The 17,694-nt window shown below is 45.2% G+C and overlaps 1 pseudogene; it reads right to left on the bottom strand.

The window, feature by feature from the left end:
* LOC146675729 (up-regulator of cell proliferation pseudogene) lies at window positions 1-6,727 on the bottom strand (annotated as a pseudogene).
* Window positions 6,728-17,694: the final 10,967 nt, after the last annotated feature.

Raw genomic sequence — 17,694 nt, 5'->3', positions numbered from 1 at the left:
TATTTAAATTACAGAGTTGGTCCCAGACTAGTGGTTCTTTAATCCGAAGGGCAAATGCCAGGAGACTCAACACCTTTGTAGATCATCGTGGCAGTGACAGGGAGAGATACATTGGTCATGTGTCAACAGAAGCAGTGCCAGATATATGATGCATTTAATCCAACCCGTTGCTGACCCCGCTGCTGTTGAGTCCATCAAAACTGCATTATGCTTTCTATTAAGGACTTGATTGTGCAATACAGTTCAACAGAGTTCCAAACCTCTGCATGTTTTCTGTTTAAGAGGAAATGTTGAGCTGGAGCCAGTCTGCTCTGCGAAACCGTCAGAGGGATGTTAGCTATCCCAATAGCTGGCCGATGGGTGTTCTGGGTGGTTTCTCACAGTCTCTGTGTCTTCCTTTGGCTTTTATCTTTCTAAAGAAATAAGAGGAGTAAATGTTCATTGATCTTGGCCGGTGGTCAGCCTGGTTCTAGCAGGGGGTAGGAGGAGCAGTGATGTGAATGTTGCTGCTGCTGCTGTAAGTTTTTGCTTCTTTCGATTTGTTTATTGTTTTATTAATGAGAATTAAAAACATAAATGTAAATATTTGATCATATTTGATCATAAATGAAAGCAATGAATAAAGGTTATTACGTGACATTTACTTAATTAGAAGAAAAACACAAAGAATCTTTTAATAAACATGATATACCTAGATTTTTTTTTAATAAATGTGTTAAATACAGACTCAGGTGAAGGTGAACACAAACTGTAGTTGTTTTCTTTCCTTATTGTAAACTATAATTAATTTTTTTTATATATTATATTTGTATTTTCTTTACACCAGAAGAAAATTAGCTGAAATTCTAGTAGTCTCATTGGACGCTAAAAGACTCTTTGAGTCTTTTTTTTACATCCTCTTTTGTGAAACAACACCGAATATCAGCAGCTTCTGTATTATACTGTTTGGCAAAGTCTCTGTTGTACTTCGCCATCACATATTTCCAGTAGTCTGATGCCTTAAAGCTCTCATCTGGAGGGATTTTCCAGTCTGGGTAAATTTCCTTGTATCTCTTGTAAGGGTGCCATTCATAGTTTGTATCACTGCAGCGAAAACACTGGTCACTGATCACAAGGGAAGAGCATATGTCAGTGATCAGTTTTTGCGTATTCGGCCAGAATATAGCCCATATGGTTTTCACTGCCCTATGCATAGCCAAGAAAACAGTCCTTATGAACTGGAAAAATAAAAATAATCTGAATTCTAACCAATATAGAAATTATCTATTAGATTACATTAGTCTTGATACAGCCTCTGCCACCACATCAGATCAATTGCTCTGGGCTCCTTTGATCAGCTCCATCACCTAGTGGGGGTGGGGGGTCATAGTTTGGTCCCGCCTTCACTGTTGTGATTGGTGTGGGGGTAGGGACAGGCTTAGGGCGTCGGGGGGTTCCCCGGAGGCATCTTTCTTGGGGGGCTCAACCCGGGGTAGCTGTCATGTCCAATTAGGGGCTCTGTTGGCTCTCAGGTGACGGATACCTCGTGGCTGCGTGCAGCGGGGCTAGGGGAGGGTCTGTGCTGACGGACGTGGGTTACTGACCTGGTAGCCTGGCTGCCCCTGGGTGGGTCCGGGATGGGCGTGAGGCTCTGGGGGCGCTCCGTCTCTGCAATGGCGTGTCCAGCGGGGTGGCCTGGGGGGGCACAGGCCACCCCCCCAACCAGACTGGCCACCCCAGGTGCCACCCCAAAGGTAAAACAATAAAATTCAATCAAATATCAAATGTCCGATTATGTTTTCACGGTGAAGCTCAGATATCCGAGTGTAAGTGAATGCAGCATCGGCTTCTGCGCTATGTGCATCACGTTAGCAGGAGAGCCAAGCACGAAAGACGGCACTGCAGGAAACAATTTTTCGGTGAAAGAAAATGAGGACAGAATAAATGTCCCGGTAAGTAATATTAAGTTTGTTGAGTTTAGTAAACTTCGGTGAAATTAGAATCCGAAGGAAAAAATAACACTTAAAGAATTATTGCAGCCGTCGAATATTTCAGACAGTATGCTACTGAGGGCAGCTAACATAAGAGTTATGAGTTATAAGATATAATCTAAGTCGTAACATTGCTGTATGGAGCTGCAGATTTGGTTGCAGGTTAACATAGCTGGACTGGCCATCGGGCATACCGGGCATATGCCCGGTGACTTATTATTTTTTTTTTTTTTTTGTAATGGCATGAACAATGAGAGGTGGTGGATTGGCCAGATGCAGGTCGATGTGTAAAAATAACTCAGTTGTTTGGTGGTGGCTATGGCGGGGCTTCCACAGAGGCCAGCAGGTGGATGAGGGAAGGGGAGGCAGGAGGAGAGCCCCGAGGCAGCCACCAGTCCGAGTGTAAGGTGAACTGAACTTCAGGTAAGAAGTTATGACCTGCAGTCTATCTGGGTCAGATATAAACTAAGTTTAGGTGGAGTTTATTTTCGTTGTGCTGACTTTTTGCCGTCAGTTGCAATAACTCGTACTGCGTTCTAGCCAGCTTGATGGAGTTTTTAGGTGGGTGGGTTCTATGATGTTACTGATAGTGAACTTTATTTTATTCATAAGGTTAGTTAGTAGAGTTGCCAACGGCTCCTTAAAAAAATGGAATGGTCCCTCATTCAGAGAAAATATTACACGTTTCGTATTGAGCTGAGAAGAGACGCAGTTTGTCCCGAACTTTAGCTAGAATGGAAAAAGACACAAAGCTGGAGTTATTCTGTCGTTACGCTGCACAGCTGCCTCTTCTTCTCTCATTCTCTCCCCTCCCTCTCCTGTTGCTACTTCAATCATGAAACTGATCAATGATCAGCTGATCGGCTTTTCTCTCTCATTTATTTATCGCCCAGTTTAGGACTTTTTTCATGTCTTCATTGATTTTGATGAGCGACATAAAGGCACCTCGAGTACATCGACCACTGCTGACTGCAAACTGCACTCCAAACATGGTGTTAAGGAGAGTGGACTTTCCTGTGCCCTGAACTCCAAGAACTGTGACTACACGTATCTTTCTGTTTGGAGACACCAAGTCACTGAGCTGAGAGAGAACATCACTCAACCATCTTAGAGGGATGTTGGATGCATCTCCATCTACAAGCTCAAGAGGAAATCCATCAAGCAACAACTCTGCACACAGTTTGGGCAGATGCTGCAGCTGTTGATGTGCTGGATTTGTTTGTGAAAGGGACAGTGAAGCTTCATAGATCTGACCCATTTCACGGAAGAAGTGTTCAGTCCCCAGTGAGCTGTTGGAAATTTGTCTATCAATTTCTTTGATCTCTTCTTTGTTCTCAGAGTTCTTACATTTTTCTTTATATTTCTCCCGAAGTTCAGACAGTCTTACACGAGACATGTTGTCCAGGTTCGTTCGCATCCATTTCAGGAAATAAAACCTCTCTGTTCCTGGGCTTGATATTGCATTAATGAAACATGTCATAACTGTTGACATGTCATAAAAGTTTTGTTTTTTTCGTAGTTCTTTTTTCCTTTTCTGAAGTTCGCTTTTGTAATCTTCTATATTTTCAGACCTGATATGTTGAAGTCGACATTCTTCTTTCTCTAAGCAGGTCAGTTCTTTCCATATTTCACCTTGTCGTTGAAGCTGATCTTCTTTGTATTTATGGATGTCTTGAATTTCAGCAGTGATGGCTTCTGCATTTGTCTTTGCAGTCTGACACTCTGGAGAGTCTTCATCAACCAGGATTCCCAGTTCGTGGGCAATGTCTGCCATCTGCTCTATTGTCATCTTCATCTTTGAGTTCCTAACTACATCTCTGACTGTTTCCCTCAGACTTTTCACAAAGTCTACATCATTTCTTTGTTTTGTCTTAATAATGATGTTGGTTTTGGTCAAGCCCAACGTCAGCACTAGGTTTTCCAAAGCATCTGTACTGTTGTGCTTGCTCTCATAGTTACCCACTAAGAAGATCTGTGCCTTGTGCTGTTGGTTGGTAAGTAGACTGAATTCAGATTCAGAGCCTAAATGGTCAAAGAACACAAAAACTGCTGCAGATCTCTGACACAGAAAGGAGTATTGTGTTTGAAAGCTTGCAATGTCTCCACAAAGGTTGGCTACAGCCACTGGTTGACTGAAAGTATCAATGTTTGCTTTTCCACAAGGAAGATACCAAGTAATTTCAGTCAGTCCATTGGATATTCTTCTTGGACTGTCACCACACTCCATGTTGCGGTGAACATAGGTGTCATGGTAGTGCTGAGAATTGCTCAGAAGTTTATTGAGAATCTCTGACTTGGACGAGGAGCACTCACCCAGTCTGACAAAAGAGATCATTGGAAGTTCAGAGAGAACGATTCTGTCTTCAATGAAGCCCTTGGACTCTGACAGAGACTGAGGTCTGTACTTTTTAACAATGTCTCTCATGGCCCACAGCATGAGTGTGCACTGATTGGTGTCACAATTTGGAAGCAGCAGAGGAACAGAGAACTGACACATGGACATTTTGAATGCGATTTCCTGCTGCAGAAAACCATCAGAACACAGAAAGAGAGCAGTGATTATGTCAGGAGGGTTCACCTTGTCATCTGTGTTTGTACTGTTAAATAGATTTTCAAAGAATAACTTTGCATTCCCTGATGTATTGTCACTGCATGAATGACAAACTGAGGTATATGTCACATTCCTTGCTATCACATTAACCATCAAGAGTTTCCTTAGAAAATATCAAGGAAGGTCTGATTTCTGATTCCCGGGTTCATCAATAAGAGTCTTCTCATCAATCTCAAGTATTTTTCTGAGCGATATCTTTTTTCTGTAGTACTGCTCCAAGCCCAGATCTTCCAGTAACCTCGCCAGCTGTGTCTCTGTGGATAAAAAGATGGTTGTTATTTCTGGAAAAACAACCAAGTCAGCTACACTGGGATTGGTTTTATGTACTTTTTTTCTATTATATTTGAACACTCAAAGCGCTTTATACAACATGCCTCGTCAACACATATTTATACAAGCAGTGTTTTCTATACCTAAATGCATTCTGTCAAATCTTCACACTCTAATGAACAAAACAGAGAGCAACTTGGGTTTTATATTATGGGTTTAATATACTCTTTAAACCGTCAATCAAGTACTTTGAGTACAGTGAGCTTCACTTTTTCAAAGGCAAAAAGGGCATTCATTCTCAAAGAGTGTGTCTAATCATACATTTCAGTTTCACAGTTGCTACAATGAACAAACCCAGTTAAAACTTAACTAACTACTCTATCTACTGTCTACTCAGGTTTTACTGAATACACAGGTCAACAATTTTTTTTGTTTTTGTAATTATCAGAAACCACAACACACTTTTCTAAACCAGTTTTCATGCAGATTTCAGATGTGCTTTCAGATTTTTCAGTCACGTCAACTTTTTCAAAAATGAGTAATATTAATTTGCAATGGATTTGTGTGTGTTAGGCGCACACTGACGCACACTGTGGCATAGATATAATGATCACTGTCAGTCAACTACCTCTGTGATTTGTTTGTGTATATTGCGTTCGGATTGTCACAATACAGCATCCAGCAATAGTCAGCCATCATGCACTCATTCTGCTCCATTAACTGAATGTCCTGATGAAAACGCTCTCCCTCTTCATGACTCACCATGCCAAGATTTCTGGAAAGAACTTGAGGTGAGTGTTGGAAGTGTATGTTCAATTACATGCAACAGCCCAGTTTCTGGTAGGACTCAAGCAGATGCTGAACTCCTTTATTGTATGCAGGAGACTTGTGGATGCCCAGAAAGTTTTCACAGAGCCACTACAAATTTGGCTGTTGGGAGAGTTTGTTTGAAGCCTTCATCCTGCAAAACAGACTTGTGGACCTATAAATATCCCTTCCTACATTTTTGCAGTGCTTATGTCTGACCAAGAAGCAGAAACTTGACACTGGTTTTTCATGGCTCATAGGCATCTTGTGGCTGTCAGTTAGGCTTGACATAATGTTCTGCAGTAGATCAGCTGTCCCACAGCCAAAGGAATCTGCAGAATTTGGTAAATCCTCCTTCCATTCCCACCAATATACCAATCACCTTCAGATAACAACAGATGTTCCACTGATGAGTTTTATACGCAACTGACTCAAGCAGTGTCTTCATGTAGTCATAGGACTTCTTTAGATGAACAGAATGGCATTTGGGACACTTGGTTTGGCTTTTCCACAAGCTTCTTTGTGAATAATCAATAAAGAGATGACATTGAGCTAGAAAACGCTCTTGTGACAAACTGCTGGAGAGTCCGTCGATGTCATGACAATAGCACAGTGAGCCGTGAGCAGTGAAGAACGCTGTCAAGTTATCACTTTGACTTCTGTAGTGAGTTACAGCAACACCCTTGGCCAGCAAATGCTTCTGCTTAAGCCTCAAAGCAGGAAGTTCGGCTTTGTCTTTCATCAGATTTTGATCACAAACAACTATCAGCTCTGCTTGTGTCAAAGTCTCTTGTTTGTAAATCTTGGTTGTAAATCTACATCGGGGACCTAATCAGGATCTGATGACCCTGGACTTTAACCAGATGCACCTTGTTCCTCTTCACCTTCTACAGAAGCTACTCCATCATGTGGTGGTACAGGAACAAGCAATGAGTCATTATGAAGAACAGGCCTTATTGCAGAATCCAGGCTGCAATATACAATTTTGTTCTTATTTTTGGCTGAGAATCCTGTTGTATTCACACGGCAAAAATGGCAATCAATGAGATGATTCCTGCCACACCACCAGGATTGCAGGTGGCATTGCTGCCATTCAGTGATTTAGCCAATCACGCAATCCATTGGAACAACTGTTGCAGATGACATGTGGAGCCCAAGATTTATCCTGGTCCCCCAGCGGACAGCCAAAGTACAATTTGTGTATCTTCTTGTATGTCTGTGATAATTGGGCAATGTTGTGCTGTCATTGTGAATCAATCACACACATAACAGAATCTGTCTGGATGATTAATTTTTAGGCATGTTAACAACTGAAATCAATCACAATTAATGCCGTCTGTAAAATAAAAGACAGGGAGCTGTTGGTAAATCTGGTAATACGCTTAGGCTAATTATACCAACTATCATGCAATATATAACTAGCTTCATCACTAACCTGCACATGCCAGGGAAAACTAAACACAGATGTAAAATCAGCATGAAAAACACCACAAACCAACACAAATTTATCTGTGATGATTTTGAACTGTTGACCTGTGTTATCAGCTTGGTTGGGTGCTGGTCAAACCCAAACACAAGGAGGTGCACATGTTCAGTGATATTATTTGTGAATAGCCTGTTGACCTTTCATACACTGCACAACATGTGTTTACATGCAAAATCACCATCAGATATTTATGATGTATTTTTGATGTATTGGCCAATTTTCACCATGCACATGTTGATCACTCATATTCTAAATCAACAGGTTTGTGCTAATATACAGCCTGAATACAGCCACACCTCCATTTCTCTGTACAGGGAAATACATTTACCTCGAGGTGAAGTTAAAAGATTGGTTACTGAGCTATAAGCAAGACGCCTGTACTTTAAGGCTGTCAGGGTTCCTGGGTCGGTGACCCAGTGTTTTCAGTTTTGTTCATGTTCAGTAGGGCTGCCACGATTAGTCGACTAGTCACGATTACGTTGACTATCAAAATCGTCGACGACTGATTTAATAGTCGACGCGTCGTTTGAAGCTTTGTAAGATCACAAAAGACGCAGGAATGAGTAGTAGGATTTAAGAGTGTAATAACGGACTGAAACAGATGATGGCAGCACTGCATGTACAAGGATGTCAGCTGCCGTTAAACCCCGAAGAAGAAGAAGTAGCTCTGTCCCAGAATTCATAGCGCAGCCCAGCTTAGTTTCCAACAATGGCGGCAGCTACTTAGTTTTAATATTACTCTTATTATTCTTTCTGGGTCACAAAATAAACGTTTAACATATTTTCAGGCGAGAATGTAGCTGTGTAAACCTCAAATATCTGCTCAGTTTATCAAGACACCACATATTTTCAAAAGCGCTCCGACGTTTTCGGAGACGTCTGTTACCCACTAGCTCGATAGCTAGCCACTAGACTCCCGGCAAATCGTTTTCAAACCCACCGCTGTCTTTCGCTACTCAGGTTAAACATATATAAGTCACTTAGATAACTTAAAACTGTTATTGTTTGGCTTTTTTTGTATTTTATTTGTTCCTGAGTAAATCGGTTTGGCTGAGATTAAATTTATAGTTTTTACACAGCTGAATAAACGTCAAGCAGACAGCTGATTATCAGAAGTGTGAGATGCTGGAGAATATACTCCGGTGTCCTGTTATATTTTAGATAGCAAGGAGTTTATTAAACTTCACCGAAACAATCTGCAAATTTCATTCAAATTTAATAAACTATCATCTTGTCTTTATTTTTAGTTAGCACCTTAAACACTTAAAGCTGTAAGCTAATGATAGTTATATAAGAGCAGATGCTGCTGGTGCAATAAGCTGTACGTTTTATGTCCAATGGATGATGATCTGATTAGTCGACTAATCGCAAAAATAATCGGTGACTAGTCGACTATCAAAATAATCGTTTGTGGCAGCCCTAATGTTCAGTTTATTTTGCCACTTCCATGTGCTCACTTCCTGCTTTTCCTGTGTCAGCTCGTCTTGTGTCATTAGCCAGATTATGTTCAGCTGTGTACTCACCTGTCTCTCATTATCATCCTCATCAGTCTGTGTATTTAAGCCCTCTGTTTCTACTCGTTAACTGTCGTGTCATTGATGTTATGTTGTCCTTCCCGTGTGTTCCCTCAGTTCAATCAGCCGTTCGGTTGTCCAGCCAGTCAGTGTCCATTCACCCTCTGTTCACCCACTCCCTATAATAAACCTTCACCTACCTGCCAGTCCTGCGTTTGGGTTCCTTCTTCCTCGCCTCCACACAACGCCTGACAGAATGACACGACCCGTGCCACGAAGACACGATTGGAACCCAGCGGACTCGGACCTCTACGAGCGGCAGGAGGTAGCGCTCTCCTTGTGGGCGGAAAAGCTCAAGGAGAGACAGCGGCTCTTCGCGGAGCAAGAGCACATCTTCGAGGGCACTCGCTTGGCTCTGGGCGGGCCTCGGAGACGCCGTGTTCCCCCACCTGCTGCCTCACCTGTACCGGAGCATTTGCCGCAGAGAGTGGACGTTTCACGCTGCGCTTCGGCCACTCCCTCTCTCGCCACTCCGCTCCTCGCTCACACACCAGCCTCCTCATTCGCCGGACCTCCACCATCACCACGGCACAACGGCTACGCCTCCCACCTCGGCTCAACGGAGGCTACCGCGCCAGAGGCTCTGCTGTTTACCCTGGCCGCTTCCTCTTCCCGGAGAAAGCGGCGCACACGCCGCCATAAAACGGACTACTTTCAGCCACTCCCGATGGTGAGCTCCAGTGACTGTTTTTCGCACTCACCATCTGATTATTCACTTAAAACGCACAATAGACTCACTTCTGATTCATGGGGAGTCTCCCTCCTAGACGAGGACGTGGACTGGGAAGAGTTTTTCTGCTCTGCTCCAAAGACTGTAAATAGTGGTGGCAGAAAAACCAGAACAATCCCCAATAAACCTGCCAGTAACACACACACCGTCACTATTTCCACACCCGTTACTCAGCCATTTCCCACCAGCACGACGGCCCAGATTCGGCCTTCCCCTTCAGCCGTTTCACCTCCTCTGATGGCTAGGGCCCAGTCTACACCCACACCAGTGCCAGCTCCCAGGAGGAGGGCAGCTGCGACCCAGTCTACCTCCACACCCGCTTCTGTTTCTCAGGTGGGGGTGACTGGTGTCCAGCCACCTCCCGTGCCTGTCCCAGCACCCAGGCTGAGGGCAGCCCGAATCCAATCTGACCATCCCAGAGGCCCAGCCGAGGCTCTCCAGCCAGTGCCCTCATGCTCCGGAGGCTCGGAAGAGCTAGCCCGCTTACTCACCAGCCCACCACTTCATCCACCACCTGATCCAGCCTTTCACGCACTAGCTTTATCCCTGGTTAGGCTGGCTGAAGTGTCCCCTGCTCAGGCACCAGCCTTACTAGCCCAGGCTGTAGCATTATCTCCCTCATTAGCTCAGTCTATAAGCTCAGCCATCAAAACATTTATAGCATTCAGGTCTCTTGTATTGAATACTTTTATTTTTTTTTTATAATATTGTTGTTATTATTTTATGACAGGATTATGATAAAGAGCTAGTGATGGGATTTCCGGCTCTTTTTAGAGAACCGGCTCTTTCGGTTCGGCTCACTAAAAAGAGCCGGCTCTTTCGGCTCCGAACCGGCTCTTTAGGTTGTTTTGTTGCTTTAATTAATTTATTATTAACAATAATATAAAATTATGCACAAAAGGAATTACTAATGTAAAAAAAAAAAGTGGTTTTATTTGTATATGTTTATATATAAATATATGCGGTGGCCCCTAGAGACAAAACACGTACAAACTCCAAAACACATTTCTAGCATGAACTGAACTTCCAAAACAGAGCTACCTAGATTACCTAAATTACACAATTGAAAGCATGAAAGCATATGTGTATTGTTTGTGTATTTATACACAAGCATTCATATATAGTCAAATAATTAAAAAAAAAAAAAAGTTCATTTACCTGTTATTACCACACACCAAATCTGGTCGTTGGTACTTGCTGGCTTGTGTAGCCACTAGGTAACAAAAGCTCAACACTGCCCCTAGCATCCTGGAGCACTCCTGTTGTCTTTTGTATGTGTTTTGAGTTTTTACGTGCTTCAGAGTTTTTATGTGTTGTTACGTGTTTTGGAGTTTGTACGTGTTTTGGAGTTTGTACATGCTTCAGAGTTTGTACGTGATTTGAAGTTTGTATGTGCTTTGTCTGTAGGGGCCACCGTAAATATACTTTTATTTACTCCACATAAAATGTTATAAATAAATCATATAATACAAAAATCAACTATTCACATTTCAACTTTTAACTATTTAAATTTTCAGCTTTTTCCTTTTACAAATTTAAAGTGACACAACACAAAACACTGCAAACTACAACACAATTAAATATAAATTAAAATATGAAAACAAAAAGAACATGCATATTCTCTGTCATATGGACCTGCATGAATAAACTTTCTGAATCCTTTATCATCCGCAATTGAAAATAGTGATTACTATACCTTTCTAATGTGGTGTTGTTGTTCCTGGCTCTTTCTCTCTCTCTCCCTCCTGCTCTGTTCCTGTGTTACTGAGTGTAACTACCGCCCCTCCCCCCTCTTCCCAGCGTAAAGCACAAGGCTCGCATGCGGAGTGAAGCGTAAAAAAAGTGCCAGAGAGAGGGTGAGAAAAAAAAACAAAAAAATAAGGCTCGCGATAAGGAGCCGGCTCGCGTCGTTCACGTCAAAGACCGGGCTCTAAGAGCCATTTCGTTCACGACCGACCCATCACTATAAAGAGCAGCTCCACATTGAATTTTATTCAAGATGACCTGCTGATGGGGAAGAAAAGTAATTAAAGTGATTTTGGTTTTTGGTGCCAGACAGGCTGGTCTGAATATTTCATAAACTGCTGATCGGTCTTGATTTCTGCTGTGACATTTAGATGTTAGGGTCAGAACTTAGCACAAAATGACATGGAAGCCTAGATCCATCCTGCCTTGTATCAACAGTTCATGCTGCTGTTGCTGATGTACTTTATATCACTGAGGACCATCTGAGCAGCTATTTAAATGCCGTTGCCTGTCTGAGTGTTGCTGCTGACCATCTCCACCCCTTTATGAACACAGTGCACCCACCTTCAGACAGATGTTTCTAGCAGGATAAAGTTCCATGTCCCAAAGTTTAAATCATCTCAAACTGGTATAATGAACATTAAAAGGAGTTCACTGAACTTAAATGGCCTCCACAGCCACCAGATCTCAAAAGAAGAGTGTCTGTAAAAGTCTGCAGCAACTGTGTGATGCTTTGCTATTTTACTCATTACCCATCATGACTCATTAGACTGCTGGGGTAATGTTACTAATTATTTTATGTTTAAGATTTAGTAATTTGCAGCTGTGGGTGGACAGTGTCTGCAGACTCACATGAAAAGTTAGAGACTGGAAACAAAAAGATCAAAAGAGGAAAAGGTTCTTTACGTCTTCACTGACGAGAGACGTCTGAGAGACTCTTACAGTTATTATTACTTGATTTGATTCCTAAAAATATGAATTGTTAGGTACCTTCTGCCCTACCTGAATGTAGCTTATAATAAAAAGCACTTAGATTGCTCAGTGTCATGGATCGCTGCGTGGCAGGCGGGAGGAGGACCCAATCGCAAGATTCACAAACACGGGGATGAACTCAAAAGCAGCTTTATTGCTGACAGGCAGAACATAGGAAATACAGAACTTAACTAAACTGGGAATCAATAAACTAACACTCGTAGGGAGACACAGGAAAATCCACACAGCAATGAGGGAGAACGCGACGCCGAACAGAGGGAGACGCAGACAGAAATACACAGGGTTAACGAGGAAAGTGGGAACACACGGGGAACACAGCTGACACAGATAACCATAACAAGACAGGGCGGGGTGAACATAACACTGACGGGAGACGGGCAGAGTCAAACAGGAAGTACAGAGGTTCAGACAGGAGGAGAGAGAGCACGGGGAAAACACAGACATAACGGGCTGGGGAAACATGGAACAACCACAAAGGGAGACGAGGGCTCATAAATACACAGAGGGCACACAGGGGGGAGAGAGAGCACGGGGAGAACTTAGACATAACGGGCAGGGGAAACATGGAATAAAACATAAGGAGAGACGGGGGCTCACAGATACACAGACAACAGGGCAACTCAGGAAACATGGCCTAAATAGGGAACAAAATACAAACATACAAGAAAACTAAGAATACTGGGCCAACATGGCCCAGGACCATGACAGTACCCGCCCCACAAGGGCTGGCTCCCGACAGCCAAAACCCGAGAACCAAGACAAAAACAGAAAACAACCCACCCAGGGCGGGAGGCAGGGGACCAGGACGGAGGGACCAGAACAGGAAACAAAAACGAACAACAGAAAACACAGGAGCACAAGACCATAGTTCAAATAAAGTTCAGGGGGCCGACCCAGAGCCCACCGGCACAAAAGTCCACGGGTCACACGGTCGGGGGGCCGACCAGGCGGGTGGCACAGGTGACAGAGCTGGTCCGGAGGCCGGCTGCGCGGAAGGCAGCGACGAAGGAGACGACGGAGCAGTTCAGGGGGCCGACAGCGCGGAAGGCAGCGGCGGCTCTCCAGTGTCAGGTGTACCGGCCGAGGCCCGGTGGGCACAGGACCAGTCGAGGCTGGACCAGACGAGGCAGGAGTAGATGGTGGCGTGGCAGCCACAGGCGACGGAGCCGGACCAGGCAAAGGCGAAGCGGGGGCCGGACCAGGCGTCGCTGAAGCAGATGCAGATGCGGGGGCCGGACCAGGCGTCGCTGAAGCAGATGCGGGGGCCGGACCAGGCGTCGCTGAAGCAGATGCGGGGGCCGGACCAGGCGTCGCTGCTGAGGCTGATGCAGAGGCCGAAGCTGGACCAGGCGTGGCGGAGGCTGGACCAGACGAGGACGAAGTCTCGGATGAGGCTTGCCCAGACGAGGACGAAGACTCGGACGCTGCTGGTAGAGCGGGTGGCTGAACGGGCCCCTCGGACCCTCCAGCGGAGACGGGTGGCTGAACGGGCCCCTCGGACCCTTTAGCGGAGACAGGGAGGTGCTGGCAGGGCTCACTGGAACCCCCAGCGGACGAGGTAGATGGCGGCGCAGGAGCCGCGGAGTGCTGGATGAGCTCATCCGAGCTTCCAGCAGGAGCTGATGCAGAGCCAGAGAGAATTGGGACCCCTGGCTCAACGTTAAGCTGGCTAGAAAACTGCACTGCTACGGGGAGCTGGGCCAAAGGTTCAGGTGCTACCTGAGCTGCTGGACACACGGGGACCTGAGCTGCTGGACACACGGGGACCTGAGCTGCTGGACACACGGGGACCTGAGCTGCTAATGGTGCTGAAGTAGATGGCTGCATGGGAGACTGAACTGATGGGGAAGCTGATGCCTGAGCTAAGAACTGGGCTAATGACTGAACAAAAGACTGCAATACGTGTTGAAGTGGCTGTTGTGGTGATGGCAGTTGTGACAGTGGCTGAACTAAGTCTTCTGAGCCTTCTGAACACGAAGAATATGGCTGGACGGACACCCTTGAGCTTGCAGTGGACACAGAAACTGGTGCAGGCATCTGCGAGACACGAGCCGCTCCCACCCGAGGAGTAGGTATGGGTGCTAGAATGAACGGCGCCTCTGCCAGGCTGGGGACAGAAGCAGGGACCAGCTGGACCTCAGCCACCCTCACCCGAGGAGCTGATACGGGTGCAAGGGAAAGCTGGGCCCGCGCTGCTGGTAGAGGAAGGTGGGCTGGTTCTAGTAACTCTGCTGTACACAAGTTGTCCATGTCATAATTAGCAGCCTTTAAAACAGTCACTATAGGGAGGGATTCAGACTTGGCAAACTCTGGGTCAGTAACCCTCAGCTCAGAATGGGAGATTACAAAAGCAGGTGTATTTTCACTGACCAACTCAGAATGAACTGGCTGGTGGGCTGCACAGTCCAGAGGCGTAAACTCAGTGTTAACAGGGACTGGCACACAGGCATGGTGAGCTGGTTTACATATGAACGACTGCGGAACACAAACTTCGACCTGAGTCAGAAGTTCTGAAGCACTCAGTCCAAACTTTTTAGCTGGTTTAACTATGTTGCCATTTACCAGCTGAGGTGCAGCACCGTCCCGGGTTTGAGTGGCAGTCCCATAGGAAACAACACAAAAAGTTGTTTCGTGAGGCGCTTTCTGAACATTCTTTGCTGAGACTGAGCTAGATGCCTGGTGCACAGAGTTCAAATGGTCAGACCGTGGAACACAACATTTAACCGAGCCCATTTGGTTACTGTCATGGATGTCTGGTGACAGAGCAGGTGAGCAGGTAAGACAGTCACTTTGAATAGCTACATGGCTAATTGTCTCCATATTACCAGGTTTAGGCAGAACAGAAGAGTCACTGGCTGGCTCATAAACACTGGGTTTACTCAGAGGACCAACAGGCACAGAAATAGAAGCTACTGAGTTAACTGCCTCGAAATCCTGAAACTCTAAATCTGCTGAGTCACAATCTACGGATTCAGGCTCAACAAAATCCACGGAGGGAAGCACAGTCTTACTCACAGAGGATGCAACGTCAGGGAGCCTGGGACCTGAACGCTTGAGCGGAATGTGAGAAACACGATCACTCTCACTAAAGGATGAAAGCTGCTCCGCTGCTCGGGAACGCCGGCGAAGTGAACGCCGTTTTCTCCGGGAAGAGGGAGGAGACGAGCCGGGCCGCGAATCCTCCAGCGGACCGGGCTGAACATCCTCCGGCTCTTCATACTGGAGCAGCTGCTCCAGGAGGACGCCTACAGTGGAGACGAGGAAGTCCTGGATGTGGGGGCGGAGCGCGCCGAATAGCCACGGGAGTCCGGACACCATCCGCTGTAGACGGACGGCTACGGTCTCCCGGTACTCACCCTCAGGCAGCGCCACCCACTCCTGACAGTGATACTCCACTGTATAAATCAGATCCTCCCGGAGGTCAGCGGAGGGGTTGTGAATCGCTGGGTCCATGTCGTGGTCGCGTTCTTCTGTCATGGATCGCTGCGTGGCAGGCGGGAGGAGGACCCAATCGCAAGATTCACAAACATGGGGATGAACTCAAAAGCAGCTTTATTGCTGACAGGCAGAACATAGGAAATACAGAACTCAACTAAACTGGGAATCAATAAACTAACACTCTTAGGGAGACACAGGGAAATCCACACAGCAATGAGGGAGAACGCGACGCCGAACAGAGGGAGACGCAGACAGAAATACACAGGGTTAACGAGGAAAGTGGGAACACACGGGGAACACAGCTGACACAGATAACCATAACGAGACAGGGCGGGGTGAACATAACACTGACGGGAGACGGGCAGAGTCAAACAGGAAGTACAGAGGTTCAGACAGGAGGAGAGAGAGCACGGGGAAAACACAGACATAACGGGCTGGGGAAACATGGAACAACCACAAAGGGAGACGAGGGCTCATAAATACACAGAGGGCACACAGGGGGGAGAGAGAGCACGGGGAGAACTTAGACATAACGGGCAGGGGAAACATGGAATAAAACATAAGGAGAGACGGGGGCTCACAGATACACAGACAACAGGGCAACTCAGGAAACATGGCCTAAATAGGGAACAAAATACAAACATACAAGAAAACTAAGAATACTGGGCCAACATGGCCCAGGACCATGACACTCAGTTATAGTAGAAAAGTGTAACATAAATAAGAAACAGTCCATTTACCAGTTCGGCATCCCAGGTGTTGGTGAGTGAGCTAGTAGCTAAGAGTGCAATGCACACAAGTGTGCGTTCACTTACACAATGGCTACAAGTAGAGGAAAGTCATAACTTAAATCTGCTGATAACATTGATTGAAGTCATCATCCCTCCCTGATTCTTTAAGGTCTTTATGCGTGTGCTTTCAGTCTTCACGTGTCAAGTAGTTGACACAGATTAACTCTGACATCCAGGAAATGCCAACAGCGAGGAAACAGCCGAGCCAACAAATGAACAAATTCTTCCTTCTCTTATTTTTCAGTTCATGCATCCTTGATTTCTTTGCTCTCATTTCCTTGAACCTATCAGTGTATCTTAGCTCCTCCCACCAGAGAAGTGAGCAAGTGAAGCGAGAAAAACATGTAGAGCGGAGCTAAGAGGCTTTAACAATATCAGACATCCTTGCTTTAGTCGTTTTAAAGCAATGCCAGTTAAATATAGCACATCCATTGTTTCGTTACAGCAGACTACTACTAAAGTATTTGGCTGGGTCCGTGTGATGAGTGAGACTTTTAAGTCTGTGCCAGAGACAGAATAATTTTCTTACCCAGGATATACTGAATGCAATTTAACAGTTAAGTTAACACATAAACAAATTCTTCCCCCTCTCTTTCATTTTTTTTTTGGTTTCTACATCCTTGATTCCTTTGCTCTTATTTCCCCAATCATCAAATTGCAGCTCAGTCCCTCACACATGACAGGTGAGCAGACAAGGTGAAGAAGACATGAAGAGAAAGGAGCTAAGACAACATATATTCATGCCTCTGAGCCATTGAAGCAAAGTCAGTTAAAAATTATGTTTGGCACAGATGCTGCTGTCCATTGTTTTGTTGCAGCACACTCCTACATATTTACAGAGTCCTGTTTCCACTCCCTGTTTGTTATGTCTCTTTTATACATCATTGGTAAAAACACTTTGCTCAGGATATAGTAGATCCTCCACATCTCCCCTTTCCTGGTGCATTTTAGAGACTCAAACATGCTTCAAGATGGCACATTAAGACTGAATCCTGGGTCACAGCCTGCAGCACAGAAAAGAAGGGCAATGAACAGATAAATGAGGAAAAACCTAAGCTGTTGCAGTCCTGTTGTTCATACCTGTTTTAGACAGTAGGGTGAGCAGTTTAATCCTTCATCTGTATTTAGGTATAAGAGAGCCATGACTGCTTTGAGAGATCAGTTATTGTGATGGATTGTAGTTGTTGAACTTGGATGATGAAATCATCTACTTCCTGCAGGGTTAATGATCACCTTCTTTGATTTCTCAAGTGCATTGAAAAATGATTCAGCTGCTGC

Source organism: Rhamphochromis longiceps, linkage group LG3 (genome assembly GCF_057381845.1).
Source record: "Rhamphochromis longiceps isolate RC_006_pf linkage group LG3, R_longiceps_female_GT1.1, whole genome shotgun sequence".
NCBI classification, from domain to species: domain Eukaryota; kingdom Metazoa; phylum Chordata; class Actinopteri; order Cichliformes; family Cichlidae; genus Rhamphochromis; species Rhamphochromis longiceps.
The sequence above is the reverse complement of the archived record's forward strand: the minus strand, read 5'-3'. Positions and strand labels throughout refer to the sequence as shown.